The sequence below is a fragment of the Sus scrofa genome, chromosome 14 (assembly GCF_054392235.1).
Source record: "Sus scrofa isolate SSC_HxYL_T2T_F1_AM1 chromosome 14, Sscrofa_HxYL_maternal_Yorkshire_Landrace_v2.0, whole genome shotgun sequence".
NCBI classification, from domain to species: domain Eukaryota; kingdom Metazoa; phylum Chordata; class Mammalia; order Artiodactyla; family Suidae; genus Sus; species Sus scrofa.
The window spans coordinates 12,305,079-12,327,873 of NC_139396.1; the positions used below are offsets into that span (position 1 = coordinate 12,305,079).

A 22,795-nucleotide genomic window follows, 5' to 3' on the forward strand; every position below is an offset into this window, starting at 1 on the left:
AATCAGCCCCTTCTCCACTTCCTCTAGCTGTCCTCCCACCTCATCACCATCCACCCTGCCTTATTCCCACCTCATTACCGACCTCCCACTTCACCACCACCCTCCCATCTCATCGCCATCCTCCCACCTCATCACCATCCTCCCCACCTCACCACCACCCTCTCATCTCATCTCCGTCGTCCCCACCGCCCCCTCACTCCCTCAGCACCACCACCTGCTCCCCACTGGCTCTTCTGACGCCCTGGACTCCTCTGCTCCCCCCTCAGGCCTCCTTCTCCTCAGCAGTTCAACTGTCACCTACAAAGCCCATTAACAATTCCCTGCTCATAAAAGTACGGTCTGGGAAATAAAGCAAAGTCTACATTTTCTTTTCCTTTGTGCTTGGCGGGGTTTCAGTTGCTTGCAGGGCGCAGTGCAGAGACACCACGCCTGCACTGCAGACCCCAGTTAGGGAAGCAGCTGCGCCAGCTGTTAAAAAACTAACGGTTCCTGAGGAAACTAAGAGCAACACCGCGATTCAAGATGGCAGAGGACTGTGAACTAGGCTGTGCCTGGGATTGGGTGTGAGCCCTGTGCCCCCGCCTCCCGCGGCCTGCCCAGGCCCAGCCCCCTGGGCACATTGCCAGCCGAGGCCCCGCCCCGCCGCGCTCGGCCTGCAGAACCCGCGCCCCCAAGTCACATAGCCTGCCCAGGCCAAGCCCCCCGGCAGAGGGCCTGCAGAGGCCACACAAACCTGGCACATGGCCTGCCGAGGCCCCGCCCCCCGGGCACATTGACAGCCGAGGCCCCCCCCCCAACCCCCCCGCGCTCGGCCTGCAGAAGCCGCGCCAACCTGGCACATGGCTGGCCGAGGCCCCGCCTCCCAGGCACAAGGCCGGCCGAGGACCCCCTGTCAGCGCGGGCCTGCGAGGCCCCGCCCCCCCCAGGAAACGGCCTGCCGAGGCCCCGCCTCCCTGGCTGGCCTGCAGAAGCCGCGCCCCCCAGTCACACAGCCTGCCGAGGCCCCGCCCCCTGGCACCTGGACTGAAGAGGCCCTGCCTCCCCGCAAGGCCTACTGAGGGGGGGTCCCACCCACACCGTACAGGGCCTGCTAAGGCCCCATCTTCCTGCCGAGTCTGCCCCCCCCCGCCGCCACCCCACGCCGCCTGCAGTGGCTCTGCGCCCCACCGCCGAGCCCCAGCGCGCCTGCCTTGTCACCTCGCCACCACCACCCCCCCGCCACCACCCCCCACCCCACCCCCACCCCCCCCCCCCGGCCATGAACTGAGGAGACACTGTGAAGCTCCCAGGCCCGCCTGACTGCAGAGTGCGTGCTTGGAGCTCACAGCCCTGTCTTTGTCTTCGGGTGATGGAGAATGCTTTCCTTTCCTTCGCTGGGCTGGAGCCACGAGGGCAGGTGGCCCCTTGATGCGGCCCAGCTGGAAAGTGTCAGGAACACAACTTCCACCTGGTCTCTATGCCTACTGCTGGAAGCTACAGTGTCCAGCTCCCTTGGCCCATCCCTAGCTCTACCTGCAGTGGTTACCCTCTGCTCCCCGCTGCTGGCCAGGTCCCACCTAGGCCACCATCCCCGGGCCTCTGGCCACTCACAGTCCCTCCCTGCACCTGCTCCCTCCAGGCCTCTTCCACCTTGTCCTCTGTCCCCCACAACCACACTGTTCCCACCCCTCCCTCACTGGTCCCCAGCTTCGGTCTCATCCACTCAGGTGTCCTTTCCTCCTTCTGGTCCCTCTCTGGAGCACACTGCCAGGTCCACCAGCAACACTCGGTCCCCATCTCTTGTTTGTTTTCTCTTTTCTCCACTAGAATGTAAGCCCCAAGCAGGGATTTTACTCTCCTTTCCTCTTTGCTGTGTTCCCAGTACCTCGAATAGTGTCTGGCGTGAGCTGAATGCTCCATAAACACTTGGTGAGTGAAAGGTGATGTGATGTGATGTGACAAGACAGTCCTGATTAGGAGAGGAGAGAAAGGTGACCAGTGGTGAGCAGTCCTCAGGGAAGTGCTGACCGTTTCATGAGTGGGATGTTGGTGACAAGGTAACCAACTTGGGCAGAAGACTCAGAAAGGTAGAGAGGGTGCCCAGGAGCTGAACAGAAGGAATGATGTGTTTACATTCAGACTCTCCCTGAGGAGTAGATGGGAATGTTTTCATTGCTCACCAGAGTCAAAGGGCATCTAAAGAAATTGCTGACAATTTTGCTAAGTACAGTGCTTTTCGCTTGGTAGATGCACAAGGCAACTAACATATATAGCAGCTACCAGCTTAAAAGCAATACTACCAGAATTATATAAAACTATATTTGAAAGTTTCCTTTAATAACATCTTGGGGTTTTTTTAAAGTCTAATTTTGTTCTGCAAAAGGGATGAGGTGTTGGTTCCTAGTAAAATAAATCTACTTCCTCAATGTCTTTATTCCCATATACTAGATCTTATAACTACACTGGAGCTAAAAATTGCAAAACATAATTTCCACATTTGGCCGATAAAATCTAATGTACATTTAGAGTGTTTTACTTTACAAAGCCAAAGGAAAAGAATGTAGGTTATGGGACCTGGATACTTGGATTTGAAGAGTGTATCCGACATCCTAGCCATTCTGAACCTTGGTTTCATCAACTGAAAAATGGGAATCCTGTTGTGTCTAGAACCAGTATAATTTTAGTGACTAACAGCGTGTGCTACGGGTAGTACATGCTCCAGAGTGCTGCTAACAACCTATACTTTCTCAGTTACTAAAATCCCAAACAAAACGGCCTACCTAATCTTGATGCTATTAAACAATTTTTAGGGGTTGTGATGCTATCACAACTCAAAAATTCTTTTAACTCTGAAAACCCAAATCATTCATAAAAACCATCCAAAAAGTTTTTATGCAAATGAGTCAGCTTTTTAAGTGGAGAAGATATAAAGCACATATTGCATTATCTCCTGAATACTTTCATAAAGAACAGGGCTCCTGGAGTTCCCAACGTGGCTCAGTGGAAATGAATCTGACTAGCTTGCTGAGGACACAAGTTGGGTTCCTGACCTCCCTCAGTGGGTTAAAGTTCCAGCGTTGCTGTGAGCTGTGGTGTAGGCTGCAGATGTGGCTTGCATCCCTCATTGCTGTGGTTGAGGTGTAGGCTGGTGGCTACAGCTCTGATGCAATCCCTAGCCTGGGAACCTCCATATGCCACGGATGCAGCCCTAATGGGGGGGGGGGAACAGACAAAAACAGGGTTTCTGAAATGGCATGCAAGTACCTTGTTACACAATTCCATCTGAGTTTCTCAGAATTACATTATTAATTCTTTTTTTTCAAAAAGGACTTTAGAACCATAGGATTTCCCTAAACAAATGACCTTGTTCTACAGATGAGGACGTGAAGAGCAACTCCTACCTGGTTGTACAGGCAAGACCTGGCACAGTCTCTAGACTGCTAATTCATTCCTTTGTCATCTGCATGATGGCTGGGGCAGCCAGTAAACCAGACAAAAAGAAATCCATGGAAGGGAGACAGGCCAATAATATCTTTCAGATGAGCCTTGCCCACCTCCAGTCTCCTGACGCAAGCATTTCCGTATTGCAGATCTTCTCACACGTGGCTCACCCACCAGCTGTGGATAACTGCCCTGAACATGGGGCCCTGGCTCACCCTCCACATCTGCACAGCCTAAAAGGATAACAGGTCATACACCTGGAGAAAGCATCACTCCAACACACACTGTAGGTGCCTTGCAAGGAGGATAAAAGCCAGGGCTTGAGGAGCCAGGGAGTAGGGAGCTCATTCCCGGAGTGCTCAGAAGAAGGAAGTGCTCAAGGGACAGGAAGTGTACAGTATGTTCTGGCTGGCAGAGGTCTGCCCTGGCTTCCACATGGTTCACCACTGGATCTTCCATCTGGTGGGAAGATGTTATTGATTTTATATATATACACATACAGTTGGTTCTCATTAGTCACAGATTCCATATCAGAGAATTCACCTATTCACTAAAAATGTATTTGTCACCCCAAGTCAGGGCTTGGGGTGCTTTTGCTCATATGTGGACACACACAGAGAAGAGAAAAATTCATCTACCTACAAATGCATTTCCAGCTAAGGCTGAACAAAGCAAAACTCTGCCTTCTTGTTTCCACTCATACTGTAAGCAAATGCCCCTTCTCTGGTCTATTTAGTGCCACATTTCCCCACAGTTTTGTGGTGTGTCTGTGTGATTTAACTCTTTCAAATGGCCCCCATGTTTGGTGTTGAAGTGTTGTCTAGGACTTTATGGGGGGGAAATACATTGGTTAGATACATTTGGTTTACACATAGGATTACAGTGCAATTGGCTGTGAGTTCAGTGCCAATGAAACAACAGTGTATATTAAACAAGGTGTCTTTAAACAGAAACACACATAAAATAAGCTTTTGTATTTATCAAGAGACAAAAAAGTGTGACCAGAGGCTGGCAGGAACCTAACCCTGAATTTCCCATGGGCGCAGTGGTTCAGCGTTCACTGATTCCATGTTTGTGGTGACTACAGACCCCAACCACATGACAATGAGGACTGAATAGGTATGTATATACCCATGCACTCATACATAGATATGCACTCATCCATGTCCGTGTAATGATGCAAACATGCGTGGGGGCATATGGCATGTGGCTCCAGTCATGGTTTCATGAAGAGACTGTCATGGTTCTATAACCTATATTGTGAAAGCAGGAAATTTCAGGAGACGAAAGTGAAAAAAGAAATGCACCAAGACTCTGTGCATAAACCATTCATCAGTGGCCTGAATCCAGGATAAGACATGAATGAGATGGGCTATTCCACATGGCTTTGCAGGGAGATTTTATATCTTCCTGGTAACAACTCTGACTCCATCAGGCCTGTGAGAGTTCCAGCACACAAGCGATTTTAATGCACCTAGATGGTAATACTTTTCCCCAAATTTCAATATTCTAAATATTTTAAGAGTCACAAATTATTTGCTCCCAAACAGTTTATATGAACAAACTTTCAACAGTAATGATCTAAGCAAAATGTGCATCCCATGGGCATGACATAAAAAAAGAAGCTTTTCCAATTGTCAACCTTTTGAAGCAGCATTATCATCTTTGCAGTTCCCATAGCAACATGTTCCATTGCTTGGGTGACAGTGATCTTGTGCTAAACTAACTTGGAAAACAAACAGACATTTCTTCCTGAGTGTCCTCACATCTCACAGTTGCCTCCAAGCCATAGAGGGTTGATGTACCCAGTGCAGCTTCGTGAAGAGTTATGAGGACATTTCATAAACAAGTTTCCAGGATTTGGCCTGTTAAAGCAGTTTTCAACTTCAAGAGCTTTCCAACACGAACCACATCGCCCTTTGTGTTATGCCATGGAGATTGTCCCAGCTGCAGAACAGATGCCAAGGGAAGACATGCCATCTTGGGTGGATTTGCAGCAGTTCCACAAAGGACCTGAGGGAGAGGGTGGGATGGAAGATGCCCAGTCCTACCGTCACCAACTCAGGCAGCAGGAGCCACTCTGGGAAAAGTGGATGAGATGCAGCAACCATGAAAGGCCAGTTTCTCCTTCCACAAACCACGTGGTAGAGCCACAATGCAGGACGGTACTCCCATGTTGGTTTCATCCTATCCATATTTTCATGAGTATGGAATCTCATAAGGGAAGGTCTCATACATGCACAGGGGTGGAAGAGATAGTTATAGGAGTGGAGGGGCTATTTTAAAGTACATTTTAGCCCAGAAACCTAGAAAGGACTCCATGCTTTCTCCCAATGCCTCTCACAACTGGCTTGTTTGAATGACACATGTAGTCAGGACATTTCTTGAGAAAAAGTGGAATGTAGAGAATGGAATGTCAGTCAGTGGATTTGCAGGCACAGACACACTGTCCTAGTGCATATTTTTCTCCTGAAATAATCAAATATAATTTAGGCACTTTATAATTAACCCAAAGGGGGCTTTTAACAAAGAGCACAGAGCTCTAAGTTGAAAACGTACACTTGCAGAGTGTGTCCACAGCCAACTTTGTTTTTCAAAAGGAACATGTGTCCTCTCACTGCTTGAGTTCAACCAGAAGGATGTGAACCAGGCTTAGAGAAGGAGGCCTGGCCTCTCAGGTCCCTGAGATAGTGTAAGGCTGAGTCCTATGGGAGAAGACAGGGTCTCATCTCTCAAATTGTAATGGTTAGAGAAGCCAACTGGTGGACTTTTAAATAATTATAAAGGAAAGAGAAATAATTTGAGAATAAGGCAAGAAACTACAATGAAATCCTAAAACCTGATAGAGACCATACACTCCATGTGAAGGCTAGAATGAGCAGTTCCAAATCACAGAGAGCTAAAGAAGGCGGGGAGCCTTCTCACACCTGCTAGAACTTGTCACACTCCAGGCTATGTTTTCTCTGCAGAGGAGAAGTAGCAATACTACAGGACCGAGGAAGGTGGAAGGCACCTCCCCTTCCTAGTACCGAGTACTGTGACTTCCTCCTTGATTTCTGTTTCCAGTGACTCAGCCATTCCTAAAAGGCTCCTGCATACTGAGTGCCCAAGACATTGCAAATAAAATCAGAGGCCATGGTGGTGCATCACTGGGCCTCAGGGTCCAGTGTGCTAGCTTTTGCTTCCCTAAAAGCCAGGATCATTGCTATGAGCCTAGGTCATTGCCACAAGCATACTTCAAAGCTTCTTCAGCATTCTTGCCTCTTCAATACCCCACTCAGTCTGTCTATTCAGACACTATTCAGTGACGCAAGATCTGAGCCATATCTTTGACATACACCACACCTCAAGGCAACACTGGATCCCCCACCCAGTGAGCAAGGCCAGGGATAGAACCCGAATCCTCATGGATACTAGCTGGATTTGGTTCTGCTGTGCCACAATGGGAACTCCCTGAAACCCAGGTTTATATCCTGTTAGATTCTCATTCTTGCTCTTTTTCCCTTGGTATGCATTCATGTTCATATTCTCCCTCTCTCTCTCAAAAAAAAAAAAAAAAGGAAAAAAGAAAGAAAAAAAAGGGGTTCCCATCATGGCTCAGTGTCCTCTGACCAACATCTATGAGGACACAGGTTTGAGCCTTGAGCTTGTCCAGTGGGTTAAGGATCCAGCGTTGCCATGAGCTGTGTTGTAGGTCTCAGATGTGGCTTTGATCCTGCATTGCTGTGGCTGTGGTGTGAGCTGGCAGGTATAGTTCCAATTTGACGCCTAGCCTGAGAACCTCCATATGCTGCGAGTATGGCCCTGGAAAAAAAGAAAAAACAACACACAAATGTATATACATACTTTCTGTTTAAAATATATATGTTTTAGGGCCTCTAGGAAGTTCCCAGGCTAGGGGTTGAATCGGAGCTGCAGCTGCCAGCCTACTGTGGCCACAGCCACAGCAACAGCAATGCTGGATCCCAGCCACAATGGCAACCCATGCTGCAGCTTGCAGTGATGCTACATTTTGATCCTTAATCCACTGAGCAAGGCCAGGGATAGATCCCACATCTTCATGGACCCTGTCGGGTTCTTAACACACTGAGCCAATTTAAAGTATGGAATTCCTGAAGTCCATACTTTAAAATCCATACTTTTTATTCAAACTTCCTTAGTTTTCACCTCATGTGTTTTTTCTGTTCTAGTATTCCATCTATGATACCAAGTTACATTTAGTTGTCTTGCCTCCTTAGGCCCCTCTTGGGCTGTGACAATTTCTCAGACACCTTGTTTTTGATGGCCTTGACAGTTTTGAGGATGCTGGTCACTTAGTTTGTAGAATGTCCCCCGCTTGGAATATGCCTGATGTTTCTTCATGATTAGATGGAGTTTATGGACTTTGGGGAGAAGATCACAGAGGTAAAGTGCCATTCTCTTCACATATCAATGATACACATACTCTAGGAAGGACTTAGCACTTGTGTTGTTGACCTTGACTCCAGTTAGATTTTTCCACTGTCTTTTTATTTCCTTTCTATATTGTCCTTTTTAACAATAAGACATGATAATCAGTCTACAGTTAAAAGCAGGAAATTGTGCTGCACGTCCTGAGAACAGAGTACCTACATAAGTTATTTGGAATTCTTCTGTACAATATATTTTTATTATCCCTTATTGATTGACTGAATGATTAATTTAGTCATTTATTTATTAATAGGGATTCATAGCCATTTATTTTATACTTTGGGTTATAAACTACTACTATATTACTTACTTTCTTGGTCAAATTGCTTCACTTTGGCCATTGGAAGCTCTTTCAGTTGGCCCATGTACACCTCATTTTTTTTTAGTAGTTTCTGACTTTCTCTTTTAAATATTGTTTGCAAATACATTGAGAACCACTTCAAATGCCACAGTAGTTTTTTTGTTTTGAAACATCAAACATCATTTTTAAAACCTCAGTGGAGGAGTTCCCGTTGTGGCGGAGTGGTTAACGAATATGACTAGGAACCATGAGGTTGTGGGTTCGATCTCTGGCCTTGCTCATGTGGCTTAAGTATCTGGCATTGCTGTGAGCTGTGGTGTAGGTTGCAGATGTGGCTCAGCTCCGGCATTGCTGTGGCTCTGGCATATGCCAGTGGCTACAGCTCATTTGACCTGTAGCCTGGGAATCTCCATAGACCATGGGAAGCAGCCCTAGAAAAGGCAAAAAGAGAAAAGAAAAAAGAAAAAGAAGGAAAAACCTCAGTGGAGAATAATGTTATCCTCATCAAATGTCAACACTGGATATTCCTCTTTTTCACTCCTGATATTCCATGTTTCTTTGTATAATCATTCCCTTTCTGTCTCAAGAAGATCCTTTAGGAATTTTTAGATTAGATCCACTAGCAACAAATTCACTCGGTTTTCCTTCATCTGAGAATGGCCATCTAAGGCACCACCAAATAGACAGGGGCCTGTTCAGGCACAAAGGCTCTGTGCCCTCTCCAGGATATCAGGAACCCCCTCAGGCAGGAACTGCACAGACATTTCCTCGCCAGGGCACCAAGCGCTCGGGCCCTCCATCAGGACCCAGGGCCAGCAAGGTTCTCAGCAAGGTTGTCAGGGAGGCCTCTCCTCTTAGTGGAGCCCCAGGGCTGGGTCACGGGTTCAGTGAGGATGAGGAGGAGCTCCCCAGCCTGGCCTTCCTCTTGGGCCTTCACCACAGCCTGCTGCCCTCGGGGCTGCCACAGAGCCCTGTCCCTGCCTCGGGTCTTCTCTGCACTGCAGGGCAGAGTGCCCAGAAAGCTTCCCAGGCCCCCGTGCCCCAGAGAATGGGCCTCAGCTCAGGCCCCCTGGAAGCTGCCAAGTCTAGAAAGTGGGCTCGGTGTGGAGGCCTGGCTGCAGCTGAGGACCTGGCCAGGCCTAGGGCTGACCTGCGAGGCTCTGGGGGGCACACCCTGGCTCTGGGGCTGGTTGACCCTTCCCAGCCCAAAAGGAGCAGGTGTGACCCATGTGTCACACGGAGCAGGAGGAAGTGGCACTGCAGCCAGTAGGGAACGGTGGGCCAGCCCTCCAGGGCCAGTCCAACTGGGCAGCCCCCATGGAAGCCTTGGGCTCCTCCAGGTCCTAGCAACCGTCCTGGCTGCCATAGGGGTGGGGAGGAAGGACAGAATGACCAGAGCCAGGAGGGGGTGGGGGTGGGTGGGGTTAGGTGGTGGGGACTTGGGTCTGGGTGTGTGTGGGTGGGCACAGTAGCTCCTTTGCAATGGGGGATGTAAAACTTGCATAAAATCGTTCTGTTGTGAAATGCACTTGGTCCACTGTCATTTTGCATGTGCCTGTGTCCTCAGAGATGGGTCCTCAGAAGACAGAGAGGGGATCTGAGAGGAACGAAGCATGTGTGAGATCCCAGGCAGTCTGGATCCACAGGTGAATGACTAAGTCTTTCCTCCACAGAGACAAGGATGCCCAGGCTGCTCCTGGGAGTACACAGCTCTCACTAGCCCCAGGCACAGCCTCATCATCCCTGTGTCTCCAGCCTGCTGGGCTAGGGGGCTTCTGGGGCATCGGTTGCATGCTCTGCCTCCCGGAACACTCTGGGGATGGAGAGCTGCTTTTGTGCCGTTCAGCCCTCTGGACACTCACCAGTCGTGAGAATGGAGGCTGGAGGCAGCCCTTACCTCTAGAGAGTTTCTCTCTGCCTCTCTGAAGTGGCCACATGACAGGCTGGGGTGATCCTCCACTCCTCCAGGGTGTCCCGTAGGGGTGGGCTGTCCAGAGAGGAAAAGGCTTGGCTGTAGGGACAGGACTTTCTGCTTCGGTGCCTTGTGGGTGGGGGACCATCCTATCGTCTTGGTGGGATTATTGCCATGTGCTAAATGGTGGAGGCAGGGGCCTCTTAGTCCCAGTGAGGACAAAACAAAGGAGGGAGTGAGTGACTGTAATCTCATGACCTGTTAATGGCTTGGGGGGAGGTTCCATCATGTGAAGCTCAGTGGTCCCAACCTCACCAGCCCACTGGCATCCACCCCCAGGGAACTTTTGATACAAGAAGACCTGGAACGTTACGTTATCAGGGATAAGTTTTCCATTGGGGTGAGGAGGGTTAAGGATCTTGGGTTGTCCCTGGGAACGTCTGTGTGCCACAGGGGCAGCCAACACTTACAAAATAAAAAACAAGCAAACAAAAAAAAGAAAAAGCAAAATGCCCCAAACGCCAAAAATCTAGGATTAATGCCAAGTGCAGGCACACTTAAAGTGAGCCATTTACTCATGCTTTTCAATCCATTAAAACATGAAAGAGCAGGAGTTCGTGTGGCTCGGCTCTAAGGACACGGATTAGGATCCATGGGGACGCGGGGATGAGACATGGCATGGCTTACTGGGCTAAGGTTCTGGCATTGCCGTCAGCTGTGGTGTAGGTATGAGACATGCCTCAGATCCTGTATTGCTGTGGCTGTGCCATAGGCCAGCAGGTGCAGCTTGGACTCGACCCCTGGCCTGGAACAGCCCACAGGCCCCAATGCAGCCGACTCAAAATGGAAAAGAAAAGAATGCAATAGAATTTGCAGAAAGGAAAGATGTACAGACCATCACCAAATCGTATTTTAGGGAGATCCCATTATGGCTCAGAAGATGAAGAATCTGACTGCTATCCATGAGTACGTGGGTTTGATCCCTGGCCTTGTGCAGTGGGTTAAGGAATCCAGCATTGCCTTGAGCTGTGGTGTGGGCTACGGATGTGGCTTGGATCTGGCATTGCTGTGGCTGTAGCTTAGAACAGCAATGCCAGCTCTGATTCGACCCCGAGTCGGGGAACTTCCCTATGCTGCAGGTGGGGCCCTCCAATGTCAATCAGAGACTCCATCTATCCACGCATCCCTCCATGCAACAAGGAAACAGTGGATTAAAGGATGGCACATTCACCGCATCACAGAAATGGCCACCATGCCCAGGGTGGGTGAAGGAGCTTCCCAATTTCAGGGGCTGGATTGGTGCTGCTTGTGTGAGACAGAGACAGTGGCTGGACACTCTTTGTCTATGACAGACACCAAGGGGAAGCTGACCCTCTGATACCAGGGAAAGGCTCATCTCCAAACCCCTCAAGGGGGAGTCAAAGCATTGGCTGAAGAAACCCATTTGACTTAGGAGGTGGGGCCCCTGGCCTGGGTTCTGCCTTTCCAATGCCATGTGTCTCCAAGACCAAGGCACCGAGTCCCCTGTGTCCCAGACACAGACAGCATACCTTCAGTGTCCACCCATTCCAACGGCCAGGCCATCGTGCCTTATTGGAAGGGCCTGTTTGCATGGTGGGGATGCAGCAGTGTGTTCCAGAGGGGATTTGGGCCCTCTGGCTCACAGGAGACCTCTTGCCAGACAGGCCAAGTGACGCATCTGTAACCAGGGTGATTTCCCAGGCACTGCCTTCCTTCCTCAGATGGCAGGGATGCAGAGGGTTTGAAAGGGGTCACAGAGGACAGAGCCATCACCTACGGTCTCCTGACCACCTCTGCCTGGTGGGGAGGAGCTTCCTGTTGTCACAGAAGCTATTGCTAGCATACCAGTCATTGGAGGAGTTCTGGATCCCCAACATTTTGCTACTCAGCAGCATGCAGGAAAGAGCAAGGATGGTCCTTGGAAGGAGCTAAGAGTCTTGGGTGAGGGGAAACTTGCTTATTTTCAAGAGGTGCTTCTTAGTCAGTTGGGGTAAGGATGCCATTCCTTTCACGAAGTGCTTTGGAAGAGGTTTGACAAAGAAAGACTGGCAACCACATGGGTTGGGAGGAAGCAACAGGGAGGGATGGAAATGTTGCTTGCTGAAGACGAGAAAGGGCAGTTCTGACTTGCTCAAGACCACCTCCCTGCAGCTGGGAGGTGGGCCTTCTTCCTTGGGACATCACGGTCCCTGCCAACAGCCAGGGACTGTGGCTGACAGAGCTGGGGAGTGCCTCCTGGTGCCTCTGTCATCAGCCTACAGAGCCTGGTGGCTGCACCCAGAGCTCATACTTGCCCTGGCCAGTAGGAGAGAGGCTGGAGCTTTGCCCACTGGGAGTGCTGATCCCCCAACGAGGGACTGCACCCGGCTCCTGCATGTCAGCCTTCTGGTGGTAGCCAATGCCCACATGGGACCACGGCCATAGAAAGCAGCAGAGCGCTGCATCTGGGCCCCCTCCTGGACCCTGGCTCTCTCTCTACTTGTAAGCTGATCCAGACAACAATGGGCAGGGGTGTCTGTGAACTGGCCCTGTCAGACACATCTTCAGAAGCCTGGCATTTCCATGTTCAGGTAATCCCCTTATGGTTACAGTGTAAGGGAAATAGGCAGAGAACTCCTCTGTCACAGTCATATTGGAGCCGTTCCTGCCTGGGATGTTTGGAGAACCTCTACGATAAGGAAACAAAGAGCCACTGCATTTCACTCCACTGGGTCCAAAGCATATGCTGTCCATTGCAGAACAACGAGAATGAGAAGAAAGGAAGCCTCCAGATATGTGGACATGGAGATGCACCCTTCGAACGACTCCATGCTCAAAGAGGCCTCTCCAGGAGAACTGGGAAAATATATAGAACGGTAGGCAAAGGAACGTGCAGTACCTAACAGGTAGTAGGATTCAGACAAACTGGTGTTAAGAGGGAAGCAAATGGCACGTAATGCTTACAGAATACAAAAGATGCCAGGTTGCCCATCAACAACCTACGTTTTCACACAAGGCATCAAGAAAATACAAATCACAAAATACAAAAAACACAGGAACAAAGAAGCTCACGACAATACCCTATGTTCAGAGGGACTCTAGCCAAGGAACACTAGCTTGGCTTACTATGCACAACCATCAACTTTATAGGCTCCATGAAGACATTACTGAGGAAAACCTACATGGTCACCATGGCGCTTGCAGAACATGTGCCAGGCCCATTCATGTAAGAAACGCTCAGAAGTCTAGGAAGAGAAGGACACTCCTTGAACCCCGTAAAGAACATCTCGACAAAAAGCTACACCAAGCCTCCTGCGTGATGGTGAAAGAATTAACGTCTTCCTCCTCCATCCAAAACAGGTCAGAAAGTTCTTTCTCATTTCTCCTTTTCTACTTAGTACTGTAGCTACGAGCCAGGGCAGCATGGCAGGAAAAACAAAGAAAGACCTACAGATGAGACAGGCACAAACATAATTCTCCATGCTCATGGATAGCATGGCTACCTCCACGGGAAGGCACACCGAATCTCCAAGACACACGGAAGAGATGGAGGTCACTTTATCAAAGTCTCAGTATACAAGGTCGACACAAACACCTTCATCATGTGTGTAAATCCCACAAAAGAACATGGCACCAAAACAAAAACACCATGCAATACACAAGATTTGCCAAAACCTTGAAGCATTTGGTTCCATCGGTCATTCTATGGCTGCACCCACGGCATACAGAAGGTCCCAGGCAAGGGGGTCAACCTGGAGCTACACCTACCAGCCTACAGCAAAGCCCCACCAACACCAGGTCCTAGCCACACTGCTGCTGGTGGCACCACGGGACCCTCATCCCACTGAGCCAGGTCAGGGATTGAACCCACATCCTCCTGGACACTCTTTCAGGTTCGTCACAAACTGAGCCACAATGGGAAATCCGGAGATACATATTTGGGATAGAGCATCTGTATGATAAAACGAAACAAGGCCTACAACAATGCGGACACCTATTATACTCATGGATGGGAAGACTCAACACAGAATACGGCCAAATTCCAACAGAAGTTTTTTTTTTTTAATTTTTTTTTTTGCCCACATGGATGAAATTATTCTAAAATGGATAAAGAAAAGATAAAGGAGCCAGAACATCAAACATAATTTCGAGAAAGCACATTAAAGTCGGAAGTGATTCGGCTTATGAGAACGATCTATGGAAGGCAGCTTGGCATTGCTGGAGGGAAAGAGGCAGACAGAGTTCAGTGTACAGAGAGAGAATGCAGAAATAGATCCATAGCAATACACCAACCTGGGATGTTCTAATACGGAAGCTCAAGGGCAGTAGAATGGAATAGGGATAGGGTTTTTATCGGATACAAAAATGAACTCATCATGGAACATTCAGTGCAAATGTAAAATGTGTATAAATACAAACGATGCAACGTTTACCACACCTAAGAAAAAACAATTGGAGCAAACCTCTGGGTCCTCAGGCTTGGCAACGGGGTCTGCCAAATGACAAGAAAAACATTATCCCAAAAGGGAAGGAAAGAACAGAAAGTTGGACTTCATCAAAAGGAAAGAAAGGCCCTTCAAAACATACATGCACCCCAATGTCCACTGAAGCACCATTTCCAATAGCCAAGACAAGGGAGCAAGCTAAATGTCCATCGGCCGAGGCATGGATAAAGAGGATAAGGTTCATATGTACGGGGGGACATCACACAATCATACAAGAGAATGGAATCATGAACGCTGCAGCAGCAAGGATGGACCTGGAAATTATCATCCTAAGTGAAGGTAGACAGGGAAAGACAAACATCGTATGATACCACCTCTAAGTGGAACCGAAAGAGAGGACACAAATGAACGTGTGCACGGAACAGAAACAGACTCCCAGCCTTGGAAAACCGGATGGGTCCCAAAGGAGCCAAGTCCGGGGCAGGAAGGACTGGGGGTTTGGGACTGGCTTCTGCACACGGAGTACATGGAATGGCAGGCCAACAGGAACCTGTGGTAGAGCCCAGGGAACTCTAGCCCACAGTTAGTGATAGTCGATATGGGCATAGAATCTGAGGGAGAAGGGGTGTGTGTGTATGTATGACCGACTCACTTTGCGACACAGCAGGAAATAGCACAACATGGTACCTCACTGTCCTTTCAATCAAACGGAAGATAACTACATCAATACTGCTGGAATAGGCAACAACATCAGCAACAATGAAAAGATGTGTTCTTCCCCATGACAGCCAAAACCCTACCCCAGACAGAAAACAGACCTCATCACATGGAAACATTTTCCTAGGTGAAAAGAAGCTACAGGTTTGGAGAAACTACCTGGCAACCACACATCTGACCCAAGTCTGGTGTCTCGAGGGAATAAGGCACTGCCAAGACACGACCATAAAAGCGGGACCTATTCCACCAGAAAATGGGCAAATGTTAGGAAGAGATGGGTCACCCACCACAGCACTGTGAGTCCTGAAGGCTGGGTCCACTGTGAGGCTTCCCGGGATCCTGCTGGCTACATGAGAGCACTGGGTCAGGCAGAGGGCAGGAAGGATTGCAACAACACTGCTTCCAGGAACTCCCTCTGGTTGGCCTGAGCCAGCTAAGCCAAAAAGGAGACATCAGGCTCCAAGTGCTGGAGGTGTGGACCCTTGGGCCAGGCTGGCTGGGGCCCTTGGACCGAAGGCAGGTGTTCATGTGGGGTTGGGGGCCGGAAAGGTGGGCAGTGAGTTGTTCCCCTTCAGGCTATGGAGAGCGGGGCCATGAGGGTGCTGAAAGAGGGTGCTGGGAATCCAATGTAGGAGCACAGTGCTGTGAGGCCTGGACCTCATCTCACAATCTGGCGCTGGAGCTCCTCTCTCAGCATCCCTCTCAGTCGCCTAGACTCCGTTCCTTCAAGAGCCTTATATGCCACGGGCTGGAACCCCCTGCCCCATGGCCTTGGGTCATGGCCTCTGATCTGGCTCGAATGCCCTTCACTCTGGAAACGTCCCTCCCTCACTTTGGGGAGTCGATCCTCCTTCATCCCAACCCCAGGACTGATGTTCCTTTACTTTCCAAAAGACCCTTCATCCCTGGCACTGGAGACACCTGCCAAAAGGGGCTACAACTCTATTACCCGAAGTTCATATGTGGAAGGCTTCTCCCGCAGGACCTCCGAACATGACCTTAGGTGGAGCAGTCTTTTCTTTGTCTTTCCATTGCCTATGTTTGTTTGTTTGGATGGGGCTGCTGGGGCGGCATATGGAAGTTCCCAGGCATGGCATCCGAACGATCCATCGATCGATCAGAGCTTTGGCAGCTGGCCTACACCACAGCCACCGCAATGCCACATCCAAGCCGGGTCTGATACCTACACCACAGCTCATGGCCATATTATATCCTTCCCTTCCTGAGCGAGGCCAGGGATCGAACCTGAACACTCCTGGTTCCTTCTCAGGTTCAGTTCCAGGGCAACACCACCGCAAGCCCTGCAGCAGAGTTTGTACAGAAAGAGCTGAAATCAGGTCACTAAAGTGGCCCCGAATACAATAGGATGGGTGTCCCTATAGAAAGGGCAAATTTAGACCCTGAGTCCCACAGAGGGAGCTGATGGGAGGGCGCAGGCCGGAGATGGGCATCTGGAGTCCAAGGAGAGAGGCCTCAGGGCCAACCCAGCTTGTTTATACCGGGATCTCAGAAGGCTGGGCTCCGAAACGGTGAGTTGATACATTCTTGTTATTTAAGCCCCATTGCCCATGGGATTGGTGATGGCAGCTGGAGCTGACCGATTCCCTCTGAAGGCCTGGGCACTCCCAGGGCAGGAAGGAGTCTCAAGGGAAGACCCCCTCTCTGTCCCCAGCTGGGCTCCACCAGCATCCCCACTCCTACCTTCCTCCTGGGACACTCTCCCTCTCATGTCCTCTCCCCTTGTCCAGGGAGTCAGATGGAGGACCCCAACAGAAGAAGGAAGGATGGATGACAGGAGGGGCCGTAGGGCCCCAAGGCAGCAGCGGGAGGAGACTTTCCTTTGGTTATTGCAGATTGCAGGCTTGGTTTGTGGGGTGGCCACTGTTGCACAGGAAGGCCAAGATGGGGCCCTGGAAAGCTGATGGAGCTGGTGGGGGAGGGGTGGCTCTTTGCCAAATGGAGACTGGAGTCTGAGGCAGAGACAGGAGCACAGGAGCTCGGGGGGTCTGCACCAGGCCTGCTGCAGGACCTCGAGCATGAACAGCAGCAGGGGCCAGTCTCTGGGGGCACAAAGCCTGTGCCAGGCCCAGGAGAGCCAGCAGCCTGCAGAGACTGTGATGGCACCTGGGTGTGAGGAGGAGGGACTGTGGGCTCAGGGAGAGGCATGTGCTTCTGGATCTCATCGGTCCCATGGGAGAAGCAGGTGATATTGGTGAAGATGCTGGGGTAGGGGGCGTGTCAGGCGTCTAAGCCCCAGCGGGCCATCCCCACGAGACACCCTGAAAAAGGGAGGTCACAGATGAGGGCACCCCCCTGGGACCACCCTCCGGAGGACAGGGGACTTAGGCTGCAAGCAACAGAGCTAGGTCAGAGGAGTCTCTGCCATGCACGGTCACTCAGTTGTACTTCTGGGAAGTTCCAAACCCTGGCATCCCATGGCTGGTGAGCCTGTGTAAGCCATGCAGGCAGGCACGGGCGTCCTGATGGAGGAAGCTCTTGACTGACCGACCCTCAGGACAATCGCAGGTTTCAATCTATCAGCAGATGGGCCTCTGTGCCTGGAGAACCCCTGGAGGTCCAGGAGAAGGCACTGTCCAAGGCCGAGAAGGGACATATGTACCAACAGGGCCCAAGAGAGCTGGTGTGGGAGTGGAGCCTGGCCAGCTCAAGCCCCTGCAGACCTCAGCTCTGGCAAGGCCCTGGGCTGCACCAGCACACCCCTAACCGGGACCCTCTTCCTTTCTCATTCCTTTAGACATCTGGTGTTCTCTCAAGGTCTTGGTTGAGCCTTTTCAGAAGATGCCCATACCCAGGCCTGTTGGAGGCAGCCGGTCTTGCTCAGGGGGTCAGTGGGGCTTAGACACAGAGTGGCTGGGACTTCCTAGAGTTAGTGCGCTCAGGGCTGGGCCATCTGGGGGGAAATCTCCTCATGTCATCAGCCAAAGGGAGGGTCTGGTCCTTGTGGCTGGGGGAGAGGGGCAGGGGCCATGGCCAGTTTCCAGGGCACCACGACAGGGAGTCCTGCAATCGAGGTTTTAAAGCAACAACTACAGGAGAGTGATAGCAAGATACGGGAAGCACAGAGAGCCCCAAACAAGTTGAACCCAAACAGGCACGCAGCAAGACCTATGCTGATCAATATGGCCAAAGGTAAACAGAAAGGGAGGAGGCTAAAGGAAGCAAGAGAAAAGCAAGGCATTCATGATGAGGGAACCCCAATAAGGTTATCAGCAGTTTGCTCTACAGAAACACTCCAGGCCAGAAGGGGGTGGCGAGACCCATTGAAAACACTGAAAGAAAGAACAAATAATCTGCCTCCTCCAAATACCCTATCCAGCAAGACTATCATTTCAAATCGAAGGGGAAAGCAAGAATTTCTCCAACAAACCAACACTGAAAGAGTACTGCAATACAAATCCCATTCTGAAAGAAATACTCTAAGGGTTCTCCAATTCAAAAAAAGAAAAAAGAAAAAAACCATTGGAAAGCAGTGACTTAGAGAAGCAAGCATACACATCTAACCATGAAGATGTCAAAAGCATAAAATGAAATAAACTACATCAAATCATACAATGAGGGCGAGGAATGGAAGAAAATGTAGATCCTTTGTCTTGGTTCAATGACGCGTTTGGTCCTATGTAACAGTCAGGCTAAAGTGAGCAGACAAACGAAGGGGTTAACATAATCACAAAACAGGGCAACCACAAACCAAAAGCCAACACTACATTCAAAAATCGGAAAAGGAAAGGACTCCAGCAGAGAATCAACAGAACCCATCCACCCAAAGGAAAAGAAAGAAGAAAAGAGAAACATAGACTCAACGGGAAAACAAGGCTTCAAATGGCAATCAAGAAACATCTATCAATGACCACCTGAATTGTTCCGGGACCGACTGCTGCCATCAAAAGGCACAGAGTGCCAGTGGGTACCAAAGCAAAAACCTTCAATCTGCTGCCTAGACAAGCTCACCCTAGGGCAAAGGACACGTATAGATTGAAAGGGAGGGGATGGGAAAAGATATTTCATGCCAATGGACAAGACAGGAGATCAGGAGTAGCGCTGCTCATATCCAACAAAATCGCCTTTAAAACAAAGGCCATCGAGAAAGGCAAAGAAGGACACTAGTTCACGGTTAAGGGATCCATTCCAGAAGAGGATACCACACACTTATATCTGGAATCAAATATACGGCACAAATGAACCTTTCCACAGAAAAGCAACTCATGGACTTGCAGAATAGACTTGTGGTGGCCAAGGGGGAGGGGAGGGGGAGGGAGTGGGGTGGATGGGGAGCTTGGGGTTAATGCCTGCCCACTATGGCCTTGGGAATGGATTAGCAATGAGATCCTGCTGTGTAGCGCTGGGTACAATGTCTAGTCATGTTTGACGGAGCATGATAATGAGAGAACATAGAATGCCTACATGTATGTGTAACTGGGTCACCACGTTGTACAGTAGAAAACAAGATTGTACCGGGGAAATAACAATTAAGAGCCAAAGAGGACGCGGTATATACACACAATGGAATACTCCTGCGCCATAAAACAGAGAACCCTAATGCCATCTGCAGCAACATGGATGGAACGCGACCCTCTCATCCTGAGTGAAGGAAGTCCGAAAGAGAAGGACGACTACCATACAACATCACTCATATGAGGAGTCTCATATACAGCCCAAAGGAACCTTTCCATCTAAAGGAACTCATGGACTTGGAGAATAGACTTGTGGTTGCCTAGAGCGAGGGGAGGGAGTGGGATGGATGGGGAGCTTGGGGTTATTGGATGCAAACGACTGCTTTTGGAAGGGATTAGCAAGGAGATCCTGCTGTGTAGCACTGAGAACGAGGTCGACTCACTTACGATGGAGCATGATAATGGCACAAAGACAAAATATACATGTATGGGGAACTGGGTCACAATGCTGGACAGTGGAAAAAATTGTCTCGGGGAAAGAACAATCAAAAAACACCCGAGAGGACAAGATGGCGGAGGAGTAGGGGGACACGCTCGCCCTCTCCCACAAACACAACAAAAAAAGCACATCTACAGAAGAAATGACTCGCACAGAACAACAACCAATCGCTGGCAGAGGAACCTAAACTCCAATAACGGCAAGAAGTTCGTGACATTATTGGGCAGATCGGGAGAAAAGAGGAGAGTGAGAGAAGGTGAATCCGAGCGGGACGGGCTCTCCCGAAAGGGAACTGCGGAGGAGAAAGGGATCCCGCACCCTGGAAAGTCTCCTACCGGGGGAAAGATCAAACGAACCGGAGGAATCTCCAGATGCAGAGAAGAGTGTAGCAGTAAGTCGGAGTACGGAAAAACGATCAAGAACGCAACGGACCATCTGAACTACGGGCACAGTCACCAAAAATTGAGACGCCTGGGTGGGGGCTGGGCACCGAATCCTTGGCTCCAGAGGTTAGTCCCCAGGAAAGGGCCGGGGGACGCCTGGGTGGGGGCTGGGCACCGAGACCTCAGCTCTGAAGGTTGGTCCCCGAGAGGGGGCCCGGGGACGCCTGGGTTGGGGCTGGGCACCGAGACCTCGGCTCCAGAGATTAGTCCCCGGGCTAGGGGGGCGGGGAAGAGCGGAAACTGCTTGGGAGATCTCTAAACCATTTGACGGGGCAGAGACTGCCTGGGAGACTAGAAAACAAAGCTGTCCCAGAGGAAGGGAGCAATACTCTAGGGGCGGGGAAGTGGAAAGCCGCCTCAGAGGGAACCTGGGAGAAGAGCCTGGTCTGCGCCCGTGCTGGGGAGGGGAGAGAAGAAGGAGTGGGGCCCCATAGAATACCCCCCACGCCACAACAAACTTACAGGCCCGCTAGCTAGCAGAAAGTTGTGCTTCCCAGTGCATTCCCTCCCCCCACCCCCGCCACCCCCTACACTCTCGCAGAACCTGGGGCTGCCTGCCATCCAGGAGGGCTGGCCTCAACAATTGCCTGAAGCCTACCACCGCAGGGGCTCTCCCTGCACAGGCCTGCTTGCCCTTTGGAGGGGCTACACTTCCACAGAGCAGCACCAAACACCACCAGCCCCCTAGAAAAGGCCTGCAGCCCAGAAAAGCTAGAACAAGCCTAGCCAGGCTGTGAATAGATTGGCCTAATTCTCCGACCGTTTTTCTGAGATGGGCTCCCCCGGGGAGGAGCCTCTTGAGTCTCCAAGGGCCTTGCTACCCGCCCAAGACCCCAGGGGGTGCTAAGACCTAGTGGACCAGCTGCATAGGACTGCCAGCTCCAGGCAGGACCCCCTGCAGCCCAGAAAAGCTGCAACAAGCCTGGCCGAATCGGGAAAAGATCTCAAACGGTCTTTCTGAATCGGGCTGACCTGGGGAGGAGCCTCTTGAGCCTCCAAGGGCCCTGCTACCCGCCCAAGACCCCAAGGGGTGCTGAGACCTAGTGGACCAGCTGCATAGGACTGCCAGCTCCAGGCAGGACCCCCTGCAGCCCAGAAAAGCTGCAACAAGCCTGGCCGACTTGGGAAAAGATCTCAGACGGTCTTTCTGAGTCGGGCTGTCCTGGGGAGGAGCCTCTTGAGCCTCCAAGGGCCCTGCTACCCGCCCAAGACCCCAGGGGGTGCTGAGACCTAGTGGACCAGCTGCATAGGACTGCCAGCTCCAGGCAGGACCCCCTGCAGCCCAGAAAAGCTGCAACAAGCCTGGCCGACTTGGGAAAAGATCTCAGACGGTCTTTCTGAGTCGGGCTGCCCTGGGGAGGAACCTCTTGAGTCTCCAAGGGCCCTGCTACCCGCCCAAGACCCCAGGGGGTGCTGAGAACCAAGTGAAATCTGCTACCATCGTGGGGTGGACCTCCCAGTCCTGTCTGCCCTCAGGAAGTCCTCCTTTGCTTCAAAGAAACACTGTTAGTCCCATCAACACTCCAGAAAAGCCACACTGCCTCAAAAAAGATTGACCAACAACGACAGCCCTCAGGAAATATTCCACGGCAGTGACAAGGCAAACACTGTCCGATAACGGAGAGTACAACTCCCTCAGGAGAAAGAAGACAACAAGCAAGATGAAGAAGCTGAGAAACCACCCCCAGTCAAACAAACAGGAGAACTCACCTAAAACAGTCAACAATGAAACTGATCTCTGCAGTCTGACAGACCTGGAGTTCAAAAGAGAAATAGTGAAAATACTGAAGGAATTAAGAGAAGATATGAACAGTAATGCAGATACCCTCAGAAAGGAGGTAGAAAATATAAGGAGGAGCAAAGAAAAACTAGAACATTCATTTGCAGAGATGCAAACTGAACTAGGGGCAGTAAAAACCAGAATGAATAATGCAGAAGAACGAATCAGTGATATGGAAGATAGAATAATGGAAATCACTCAATCTGGTCAACAGACAGAAAACCGAATCAAAAAACTGGAAAGCAATATAAGAGACCTATGGGATAATATAGAACGGGCCAATCTACGCATAATAGGAATTCCAGAAGGAGTAGAAAAAGATAAAGGAATGGAAAATATATTTGAAGAAATTATCGCTGGAAACTTCCCAAATCTAAAGGATACTGGATTCAAGATACAAGAAGCACAGAGGGCCCC

General features: G+C 50.4%; 1 protein-coding gene across 1 annotated transcript in view; it reads right to left on the bottom strand.

The window, feature by feature from the left end:
- Nucleotides 1–519, bottom strand: part of LOC146396310 (uncharacterized) — a 150,756-nt gene extending 150,237 nt beyond the window's left edge. Inside the window, exon 1 of the mRNA XM_084997529.1 lies at nt 363–519. The gene's annotated coding sequence lies outside the window, so the exon portion shown is untranslated. The remainder of the gene's footprint in view (nt 1–362) is intronic.
- Nucleotides 520–22,795: the final 22,276 nt, after the last annotated feature.